Raw genomic sequence first — 11,852 nt, 5'->3', positions numbered from 1 at the left:
AAAGAAAGAAAGAAAGAAAGAAAGGAAGAATATTAAAAGCAGTGAGGGGAAAAGGTCAAGTAACATATAAAAGCAGGCCTATCAGAATTACACTAGACTTCTTGCCAGAGAATATGAAAGCCAGAAGATCATGGGTTGATGTCATACAGACCTTAAGAGAACACAAATGCCAGCCCAGGCTACTATAATCAACAAAACTCTAAATTACCATAGATGGAGAAAACAAAGTATTCCATGAAAAAAACAAAATTTACACAATATGTTTCCACAAATCCAACCTTTCAAAGGGTAATAAATGGAAAACTTCAACATAAGGAGGGAAACTACATCCTAGAAAAAGCAAAAAAGTAATTTTCCAACAAAATTAAAAGAACATAGCCACATAAGCAGATTTCGAACCCTAACAACAAAAATAAGAGGAAGCAACAATTACCTTTTCTTAATACCTATTAATATCAATGGTCTCAATTCCCCAATAAAAAGGCATAGACTATCAGACTGGGTACGTAAACAGGATCCAACATTTTGTTGCACACAGGAAACCCACCTGAGTGACAAAGACAGACACTACCTCAGAATAAAAGGATAGAAAACAATTCTCCAAGCCAATGGTCCCAAGAAAAAAGATGGAGAAGCCATTCTATTATCGAATAAAATCAACTTTCACCCTAAAGTGATCAAAAAAGATAAGGAGGGACACTTCATATTCATCAAAGACATGATCTACCAAGAAGAACTTTCAATTCTGAACCTCTATGCTTCAAATGCAAGGGCATCTACATTCATAAAAGAAACTTTACTAAAGCTCAAAGCACACATTGCACCGCACACAATAATTGTGGGAGATTTCAACACACCACTCTCTGCAATGGACAGATCATGGAAACAGAAACTAAACAAAGACATGGTGAGACTACAGAAGTTATGAAACAGATGGATTTAACAGATATCTATAGAACTTTTTATCTTAAAACAAAAGGATATACCTTCTTCTAAGCACCTCATGGTACCTTCTCAAAAATTGACCATATAATTGGTCACAGATCAGGCCTCAACAGATACAAGAAGATTGAAATAATTCCTTGCATCCTATCAGATCACCATGGACTAAGGCTGCTCCTCAATAACAACATAAACAATAGAATGCCCACATACACGTGGAAGCTCAACAACACTCTACTCTAAGATAGCTTGGTCAAGGGAGAAAAAAAGAAAGAAATTAAAGACTTTCTAGAGTTTAATGAAAATGAAGCCACAACATACCCAAACTTATGGGACACAATGAAAGCAGTCCTAAGAGGAAAACTCATAGCTTTAAGTGCCTCCAAAAAGAAACTGCAAAGAGCATACACCAGCAATTTGACAGCACACCTTAAGGTGCTAGAACAAAAAGAAGCAAATTCACCCAAGAGGAGTCAAAGGGAGGAAATAATCAAACTCAGGGCTGAAATCAACCAAATAGAAACAAAAAGAACTATACAAAGAATCAACCAAATCCGGAGCTGGTTCTTTGAGAAAATCAACAAAGTAAATAAGCCTTTAGCCAGACTAACTAGAGGGCACAAAGACGGTATCCTAATTAACAAGATCAGAAATGAAAAGGGAGCCATAACAACAGACACTGAGGAAATCCAAAAAATCATGAGATCCTACTACAAAAGCCTATACTCAACAAAATTGGAAAACCTGGATGAAATGGACAATTTTTTAGACAGATACCAGGTACCAGAGTTAAATCAAGATCAGATCAATGATCTAAACAGTCCCATATCTGCTAATGAAATAGAAACAGTCATTAATATTCTCCCAACCAAAAACAGCCCAGGACCAGATGGGTTTGGTGCAGAGTTTTATCAGACCTTCAAAGTAGACCTAATGCCAATGCTCCTTGGACTGCCCCACAGAATAGAGACTAAAGGCACTCGGCCTGGTTCATTCTATGAAGCCACAATTACTCTTATACCTAAACCACACAAAGACCTAATGAAGAGGGAGAACTTCGGTTTCCCTTGTGAATATCGATGCAAAAATACTCAATAAAATTCTTGCAGACTGAATCAAATAACACATTGGAGCGATCATCCACCATGATCAAGTAGGCTTCATCCCAGGGATGCAGGGATGGTTCAGTGTATGGAAATCCATCAATGTAATTCACTATATAAACAAACTCAAAGAAAAAACCATTTGAATTTCTGCACTATTAAATGATTTGTCCATTAATTAAGCTCACAACATTCTGCAGTAACTACTTCTATGTTCTCTAGAATCTTCCAGAATCTTCCTGATGAAGTTTAATAACCATAGAAGCAGGTTTATGAAAATAATGAGCACACATCTCCAGAGCCAATTTGGAGGGTTAAAATTTTCTCTTATGTAAAAGAAAATGGAGACATTACAACAGGCACTGAAAAATCCAAAGAGTCATTAGTTTGCACTTGAAAAGCCTATACTCCACAAAATGAAAGTTTTAAATGAAATGGACAATTTCCCAGACAGATTCCACTTACCAAAGTTAAACTCAAGATCAGGTAAACAATTTAAACAGCCCTATAACCCCTCAAGAAATAGAAGCAGTCATTAAAACTGTTCCAACCAAATATCCAACATCTTTTCATATTAAAAATCTAGAGTACACATGGTGGGACTCATGGCTCCAGCAGCATATATAGCAGAGGATGGCCAAGTTGGTCATCAATGGGAGGAGAGGACCTTGGCCCTGTGAAGGTTCTATGCCCCAGTGTAGGGGAATGCCAGGGCCAGGAAGCAGGAGAAGGTGGGTTGGCTGGGGGGGGGGGGGGGGGGGGGGGGGAGAGACAGGGATTTTTTGCTTTTTTTTTATTTTTTGTTTGCTTTTGTTTTATTTAATTTTTTTCCCAGAGGGGAAACTGGGAAAGGAGATATCATATGATGTGTAAATAAAGAAAATATCTAATAAAAAAAAAGAAATATAGAAAATATCTAATAAAAAAAGTCTAGGAGAGATCAGAAATTCATGGTACATACCTAAACATAATAAAAGCAATATACAGAAAGCCAACAGCCAACGTCAAATTAAATGAAAAGAAACTTGAAGCAATCCCACTAAAATCCAGGACAAGACAAGGCTGCCCACTTTCTCCCTATCTATTCCATACAGTTCTTGAAGTTCTAGGTAGAGCAATAGACAACAAAAGGAGATCAAGGGGATACAACTTGGAAAGGAAGATGTAAATAGATCATTGTTTGAGGATGATATGATAGTATAAATAAGTGACTCTCCCCCCAAATTCTACCAGAGAACTCCCTCAGCTGATAAGCAACTTCAGCAAAGTGGCTGGATATAAAATTATCTCAAACAAATCAAAAGCCTTCCTCTACACAAATGATAAACAAGCTGAGAAAGAAATTAGGGAAACAACACCCTTCACAACAGCTACAAAAAATATAAAACATCTTGGTATAACTGAAACCAAGCAAGTGAAAGACCTGTGTGACAAGAACTCCAAATTCCTGAAGAAAGAAATCAAAGACTTCAGAAGATGGAAAGATCTCCCACGATCATGGATTGGCAGGATTAACATAGTGAAAATGGCCATCTTACCAAATGCAATCTTCATATTCAAGGAAGGGAGCTTGAACTTCACTCAGAAAGGCAAGCAAAATAGTCATAGGAGATAGATGGAAGGAGGGAACTGAGCGGGAGAGGGAATGGGAAGCACAATGGGAGGCAAGGCATCAGATGTAGGGATAGCTGAAGAGAGAAGGCTGGGAGAGTGAAAGGAAATTGGTAATAGGAGTGGGTTGGGGTAGCTTGGGGCATCTTTAGGACTTTCCAGGGACCTGGGAAGTGGGAGGCTCCAGGAAGTCTATGAGGGTGACTCTAGATGAGACTTCTAGCAGTGAGAGATATTGAGCCTGGAGTAGCTACCTCCTGTAGCAAGGCAGGACTCCCAATGGAAGGATAAAGATACCAACCCACTCATAAAACCTTCACCCCTAAGTTTGTCCTTCCTAAAAGAAGTGAAGGGAGAAAGATGTAACAGAGACTCAGGAAATGGCCAACTAATTACTAGTCCAGCTTGAGATCCATGCCTTGGGCAAGAACCAATCCCTGGCACTGCAGACAGAAGCCTAGCCTAACTGTCCTCTGAGAGGCTCCACCGAGCAGCTGCCCAAAACAGATTTAGAGACTCACAGCCAAACAATCAATGGAGTTCAGGGAGTCTTGAAGAAGAGTTGGAGGAAGGCATGAGGGACCTGGAGGGAATGGAAACTCCACAAGAAGACCAACAGTAACGACTAACATGAACCCTTCAAGCTTCCCAGAGACTGAACCACCCAGAAAGAACATATAAGGACTGGACCTAGGCTCCCCTGCACATATGGTGCAGATGTGCAGCTTGGTATTCATGCAGGTCCCAGAACAATCAGAGCTGGGACTGTCACTGACTCTGTTGCCTGCTTGAGGATCCTGTTCCCCTAACTGGGCTGCCTTGTCTGGCCTCAGTGGGAGAGAATGCCCCTAGGTTTGCAGTGACTTGATGTATCAGGGTGGGTTTGTACCCAGAGAGTCTTACCTTTCTCATAGAATTAGGGAGATGGTGGGGGGGAGAGGCTGTGTGAAGAGGACCTGAGATCCAGATGGAAACTGAATTAATTAATTAGTTAATTAATTAATATTAAAAATTTCTTATATGTGAAAAAAAAGACTCCTGGAAGAAGGAAAAAAATAAGAAGGTAGATTTATTTTGCCATTCATGTCAGGGAATTTAGACCATTTCTGCTTGTGGAATTTGATGTCTTGGGGACCCACTGCTCATTTGAGCCCTTTAACAATTAATGGGCCAACCATTATTGCCTTACAGGTGACACAGGCCTTTTAGTTTCTGCCTAGAAGATGGGCAATCAAATGATGACCTGGACATGAGCTTAGTGGCAATACAATGTGGTGGTCATTGTCTACCTTCTAGAAAATAGAAACGAATGAAGAGCAAAGGACTCTGGGCTTTAAAGTCATGCACCCACCTGGCCATTTTCTCTGATTTTGCATGCTCCACATAACCACCTTTCCCCACAGTAATTCTGCTACCTGGGGACCCAGTGATTTTTCCATATTCAAACAAAACAGATGATATTGAAATTGAGAACTCTAGAAATGTTATTAAGGATAAGAAAAAGGCTGAACAAATAAATGAACAGTCTCTGAGGAAACAGATATTTTTGTTCCTGTGAGTTGCATTCAATATCAACAGTACCTAGAAGTGGTGAGAGAAATGATAAGAATTCTCTGAAACTCCAAAAAGATAAGGTTATTTATTTCACGTGGGTATCCAAAAATCACCCAAAGTCCAAATGGCTTCTGAAACCCAAAATGGAAAATATAAAGATTTTCCATGCTGAGCCACTAGGTGACTTTCCAATATTGTGCTAGGTCAGGCCATCTTCAGTGAAACATCATGCATGTGAGAAAACAAGTTTCCAAGGTGAGTAGAAATTGTAGCAGGAACCCACAGCCTCCACTAGTTGTGTCCCTCATCTATGTAGAAACCAAAAGAACTCACCTGAAAGGTGATAGTGGTTGGCTCATTACTTGTTAAAGGGTTCAAATAAGCAGTGGGTCCACATCAAAGACATCAAATTTCATGGAGTAGGTGGAAATCAGTCTTTCAAACGAGGTCAATGAACAGATACAATGGCCAGCTATTTAGCCTCATACACTTTGGGAGACAGAGGAGCATAAGACTTTAATCAGGAGGGAGAGAGGAGCAGGGGGGCATAGTTACTACATTCACCAAGAAATCCATCACTTGGGCTGGAGAGATGGCTCAGTGGTTAAGAGCACCAACTGCTCTTCCGAAGGTCCTGAGTTCAAGTCCCAGCAACCACATGGTGGCTCACACCCATCCGTAATGAGATTTGATGCCCTCTTCTGGTGTGTCTGAAGACAGCTACAGTGTACTTACATATAATAAATAAATAAGTCTTTAAAAAATAAAAGATACAAAAAAAGAAATCCATCACCAAGGGACAAGCCTACATTAAATTTCTGTGACAGAAACAAAATAAGAGGCTTAGTCGCCTTGTAGGTGGTGACTAAGCAAAAGACGTTGCTGAGGACATCAAATTTTCTGGATTCTGAACTAAAAATGCTTTGGTAACTAATATTTCAGCAATTCAGATGGAGGTCTGCTTTATCCAGTAGCTTAGATAAGGGCAGAAAAATGAGGTTTGCAAAATGTTATTTTAAGTGCCCTGGCAGATATGAAGACATTCTAAAGAAACACTCCAATTTATCAATATACCACATTACTGAAACAGTAAGTCCCAAAGCAAAGAGCCATTTCCAGGAATTGCATACTGAGAGAAGGAAAAGGTCCCTGGGAGACCTGCCTTTTTTTTATTTCCCTTTGAAAGGCATTTGTTTCTAATGGGTCACTTGACCATGGAGGTACCAGGGTCTAGACTGGGTTTAAATTCTTCCTTTGGACTTTGGTTTTCCTCCTGTTCTTTGTTGGGCTTGGCCCTCTTAATGGGATTCTTCCCAGAATGTTATCACTGCACTGCACGGAGCTGTTTGTAAGCCTAAGGGAATGTGTGGCCATCAACAGTCCTCAAGAATGAAGAGAGGTTGTCAGCTTCATCCCTTGACCACTCTTATGATTACCAAATGGTTGCATGCTCACTTCTCAGAGCCACTGGGCAGATGCCAGGCCCAAGACTGGGTTCTCACAAGGAGCCCACATGACTTAATGGAGCAGGTGAAATGGGAAATGTGACTCAGTAATTTGGCATTTTCTGTTAATCTCAGTCCTAAATGTAAAAATAGCTCTAAAATGCTTGGGTCAGGCACCTCGGTGATCAGCAACTACTAGTTCTTCCAGATTTCACTGGAACTGAGATGACCACCCAATGTTTTAGCTAAATTTAGGCTTTAGCTTTGAGTCTTTCCCACAGACTTTAGCATGTTGCAGCATGAGGCTACTAGACTATTTTCTCTCTTTGTTCCTGAGAAGCCTTTGACATTCAAATCCCTGCTCCCTGCTGTCTGTTTCGTCCCTTTACCTCCAGACTCCCTTTAGCCTCTAGGTGGTGCTTTGATATCCAGATCCTCTTTGGTTTAGTGGTGTCTAGTCATTAAGCCTGAGAAAGCACAGCAGCAGGAGTCTTGAGTTAGGCATTCATCTTCTTTGCCTGGAAACATCTCCTTAGTGTAAGAAAAACACTGAAGTAAGCTTAACACTGAAGTAAGCTTCTTTGCCTGGAATTTTGGCTTAGGGGTGTGTGGGATTTCCCAGTCCTATTCTAACATAGCTCTGGCGGGAAGGGTTTTTCAACCATGGGCAGGCCGGGGGAGTAAGCATATTAGGTGGATGAAGCCGCTAACAAGTATCAGCTGTCAGCTATCTGCTCTGTTGAACTTAGGTTGTGTGACTTAAGAATGTGTCCTTTATTACATATACTTGGTTGCTTACCCTAAGTGATAGAAGTAAACACTAACTTCTAATACAATTGTGTTCCACTGCAGTGGTGCTGAGCCATGTTTCCAGTGAGTAGAGCCCAGCCTGCTCACAGCTATGGGCTCAGTTCCTACATTTCTGTTCCCTCCATGTCCTTGCGTTCTAGGTAGATCAAGAGACTCATTCCCCTTTGGTCCTACAAATCCACACTCCCCCTACTGGAAGATTAAGCATTCATAATCTTGGACTGAGATTTAATAATGCATGAATGAAAAGACCTCTAACAGCACCTCTAGTGGTATAAAATCCTAAGAACTGGGACAAAATGCAGCCCAATTCTCTGACTCCTATCGACTTGAAAGAAGCTCCGAAAGCATCTTGGCTTGATCACTGTCCATAATTTGAGCTGCTTCTTGGCTGAATTCCTCCACTCATGGTCTGGATGCCTGACAAGGCTTTTGTTCAATGCTCAGAAGCCCACAGTTCCAGGAAATCTGACTAGCTCTGTATCACTCTTCTCTAGGCCTAGAGAAGCCAGAGATGCTGATGGCTAATCAGTGTTTATTGTCAGCCACTCCAACTCTAAATGCTGGCCTCCACTGCACTGGGCAGAGGGTAAAGTGACCAAGAACTGAGCCCAGTGCAGTTCACTGTTAGCCACTTCCCCCAGCATAAGCCTCTGAGGAAGACATACCTCAGCAGAGGCAGATGCTGCCTAGAAGAAACTTTGCATGGAAAGCAACCAAGAGTTCCCACAGGGGTAGCAAGGGAACCTGAGACCCTGGGGATAAAAATGACCCATGGTGGTCCAGTGATCTCTTGATTATTGACCACACCTCATATTCTAGAAAACTTGTGATAACTGAACACAGTTCCCTGAAAGATTTTCTGGAACAAGATGTAGGCAGGGCCCCAGCAGGGGGCATGCTAGCAGGAGAGTCTTATACAGGTCTTCCAAGAAAAGTTACAAGCTCCTTCTGAAGGAATAATACCACAATAAGGAGAAGTTTAGAGTTCTGCAGCAATTATGAGTTAAGGGCTCTTGTGAAGGGCCCAACCTAGGCACTCAAGGACCTCAGCAGGCCTACCAGTAAAGGCCTGAGGGTTGGTGTCTTCTCATCATTATTGCTTTCCAAGGAGGAGGGTGGGATCCAGACATCAAAGTGGGAGATATCAAGTCTCTCAAAACAAAATGTGTGGAAACTTGAAAGGAGATATGGCTGCTATACTGAAGTGCAGGCTGCTCCTTGGATAACACTGGTTTCCTGACCACCATCCCTCGTCCTTAAACTGTTTCCAAGGTGCCTGAGAGACCGAATGTCTCAGTGCAGCTTCTGAAGCTGTGACACATCACAGTCCAAGTTCTCTGTATTCAATAGCATCACCAATACGCATGGGGATTATGGTATTCCATCACACCCGAGTAGATAGGGATGGCTGTGACATGGATGCTCTCAGTTGTATCCCTGTGGACATTAGAGAGCTCTAGCCAGGAGTGATTCTTCTCTTACCAGGCCCACGCACTTCTTGACCACAAAAGGGACTGCTTTTCTCTGGTCATAGAGAAAAAAATCTTTTGAAACATTCATTTTGGGTGGGAACCTGATCCATGGAGGTTCAGAAGAGGATGTCTTCATGGCTTACATAGTCCAAGCCTGGGATGGCATAAAGGGCCTGGTTCTTATCATGGCTAGCCAGGAAGATCACAGCTTCTGTCTGAGATCTCTGAGATATGTGTAGGCAGTCGTAAGCATCAATCAGCACCTGAAAATAAGCGTGAGTTTTGCCTTCTACCTCTTTAAAGATGGCTAACAGTGTGTTCTGCTTTTCCTGGAGCTGAAGAAGCCACATCCTTGTCATACAGCCTGACTGGCCATGGAAACAGGATGATCCCTCTGTGGCCAAAAACAATATGAAGAAATAACTGTGCAGGCTCATATTTTCTGTTTTTCTTTCTTTCTCTCTTTCTTTCTTTCTTTTTCTTTTCTTTTTTCTTTCTTTTTTTTTTTTTTTTTTTTTTTTTTTTCACCTCGAACATACCAACTATTTCCAGCACTTTGCCCTCTGCAGTTTTGGGACAACAGATGCCCTCTGTCATTGCTGTGGCCACCAATGGGAGAGACCCTGTTCCACTGACCACAGACAGCAATCTTGACCCTCTCTCTGGTCATGGCCAGCAACTGAGTCCACCAGTGCCTGCCCACAACCAGGACCTGATGGGCCACAGCATAGCCTACCATGCTCTGTCCAAGCACCCACTCCATTGTTGTCACCAACATGGCTTTTTGTCTCTCATACTATAAGTCTTGATTGCAGTTTCCCCTCCCTCTCTCCTCCCCTCCCCTCTCACTCCTCACCTCTTCCTGCCTCTCTTCTCCTTCCACCATTCTAGTCTACCATTTCCCTAAAAAAAAAAAAAAAGGCCTCCTGGGAATATCAATTGAACACAGCTTATCAAGTTACAATAAGACTAGTCACAGTTCCTCCCATCTAGGCTGGCTAAGGCAACCCAGTAAGAGAAAAAGTTTCCGAGAGCAGGTAAGAGTCAGAGACACCCACCTATCCTAGTGTTAGAAGTCTCACAAAAACATCAAGTTACACAAAAATAACATGCATGCAAAGAACCTAGAACAGACCCATGAAAGCTCTGTGGATTCTCTTCAGTCTCTGTGAACCCTTATAAGCCTTCATTGATTCTGTGAGCTATATTCTCTTGGTATTCTGGACATCTCTGACTCTTAAAATTTCTCCTCCATTTTCCTTTTGACTATCTGAAGTTCTGTTTGGCTGTGTATCCCTGTATCTGTTCCCATCATTTACTGGATGACACTTCTAAGATTGTACTACCCAGTTATCTTTGAGTAGAGCAGAATATCATTAAAAATCATTTCATTGATTTTTTTTAAGGCAGGCAAGTTTGGTTCTATCTCAGGTCTTTGGGATATTCAGACACCAGTTCCTGGCCATCTAGGCAGTATCCAGCGTGCACTTCATCTCGTAGCATGAACCTCAAGTTACACTAGTAATTGGTTGGTCACTCCCACAAGTCCTGTGGACCATTGCCCCAGCACATCTTGCAGGCAGGGCAAATTATAGGTCAAAGGTTTTGTGGCTACATTAGTGTCTAATTCTCACCACTGGAAATCTTGGCTGGTTAAGATAAGATGGCTAATTCAAGCTGTATATCTCCTTTAACTAGAATTTCTCCCTGGAGCCACCCTCAGTGATTCAAACAAAATATCACACAGTTCTCACAACTTGTCAGACTATATAAAAAAGGAGACTCAAAGTCTTAACAATGGTAGGTCAGTGGTGGGCATGGCAATACTGCTAAAGATCAGCTTCAGCAGTTCATTCAACAATCCAAGGAGGAGATGCATAGTCAGTAATTATTATAAAGCAGACACACACACATACACACACTTGGTAGATGAAGCAAGGCTCAAATGTGCTCTAACAACTTTATTTCTTCTTTCACAGCTTATATATCTCAGCAAAATATTTCAAGCAATATAAAAATTACAATGTGGTTACATTGTATTTTTCTTTCAGTGAAGAATTACAATAAGTATATGTAAAAAAGAAAGAAAACAACAACAGCACATTCCCCAATGTCCTTACATGATTAAACATCTTATGTATTACAGGTGAAAAACAAATTATTCCCAAGGACCCTCATAAATTTATGTCTAAGAAATTTGTTATAGATTAACAAAGTGTAAGCATGCAAGATATTTTTCTCACCCAGTTTCTCTTACTGGCACCTATAATTTGTGGTTACAAAGAAAGAATAAATTATTTTATTATTTATCTTTAAAATGTGATTAAAAAAGAATCACAAAGCTAAACATATATTATAAGTGTATATGTATATATACACACACATATACATATAATCAGTCAGTTCTACTTTAAATTTTCAGGGTGCACACCTAATTATTACCAATTTTTCATTAAATTATAACAGGAAGCTGATGGCAAAATGGGTACAAAAAATTAATCATCACCTTAGTAATCAGGCCAGTTTTAGCAAGAAAGTTTCATCTGCTAATCCTAGTTGGGCTACCATTGTTCTTGTTCCTTGACCTCAAAAATCCCTTGCTCAGTTATTAAAAGTGTGCCTTTCTGAACTTTAAATTCTTCTCTCATTGTTTTCAGTGTCAAAGCAACTTACAAAAAATCTTACCCTGACTTTACTAATGATCTATATCTCCTAACTCCTTGGGCAGCTCCAAAGCCCAGAAAATATTTTCAACAAAATCAGAGATGAAAAATTTCCCAGCCTAAAGAAAGTGATGCCTATAAATATATAAGAAGCTTATACAACACCAATTAGACTGGACCAGAAAAAAAAATCCTCCTGCCACAGAACAAAGAAAGAGTATTAAAAGCAGCAAGGGAAAATGGCCTGGT

At 40.8% G+C, this 11,852-nt stretch overlaps 1 pseudogene; it reads right to left on the bottom strand.

The window, feature by feature from the left end:
* Nucleotides 1–8,523: 8,523 nt before the first annotated feature.
* Nucleotides 8,524–9,703, bottom strand: LOC116098508 (annotated as a pseudogene).
* Nucleotides 9,704–11,852: the final 2,149 nt, after the last annotated feature.

The sequence above is a fragment of the Mastomys coucha genome, unplaced genomic scaffold (genome assembly GCF_008632895.1).
Source record: "Mastomys coucha isolate ucsf_1 unplaced genomic scaffold, UCSF_Mcou_1 pScaffold20, whole genome shotgun sequence".
NCBI lineage: Eukaryota > Metazoa > Chordata > Mammalia > Rodentia > Muridae > Mastomys > Mastomys coucha.
The sequence above is the reverse complement of the archived record's forward strand: the minus strand, read 5'-3'. Positions and strand labels throughout refer to the sequence as shown.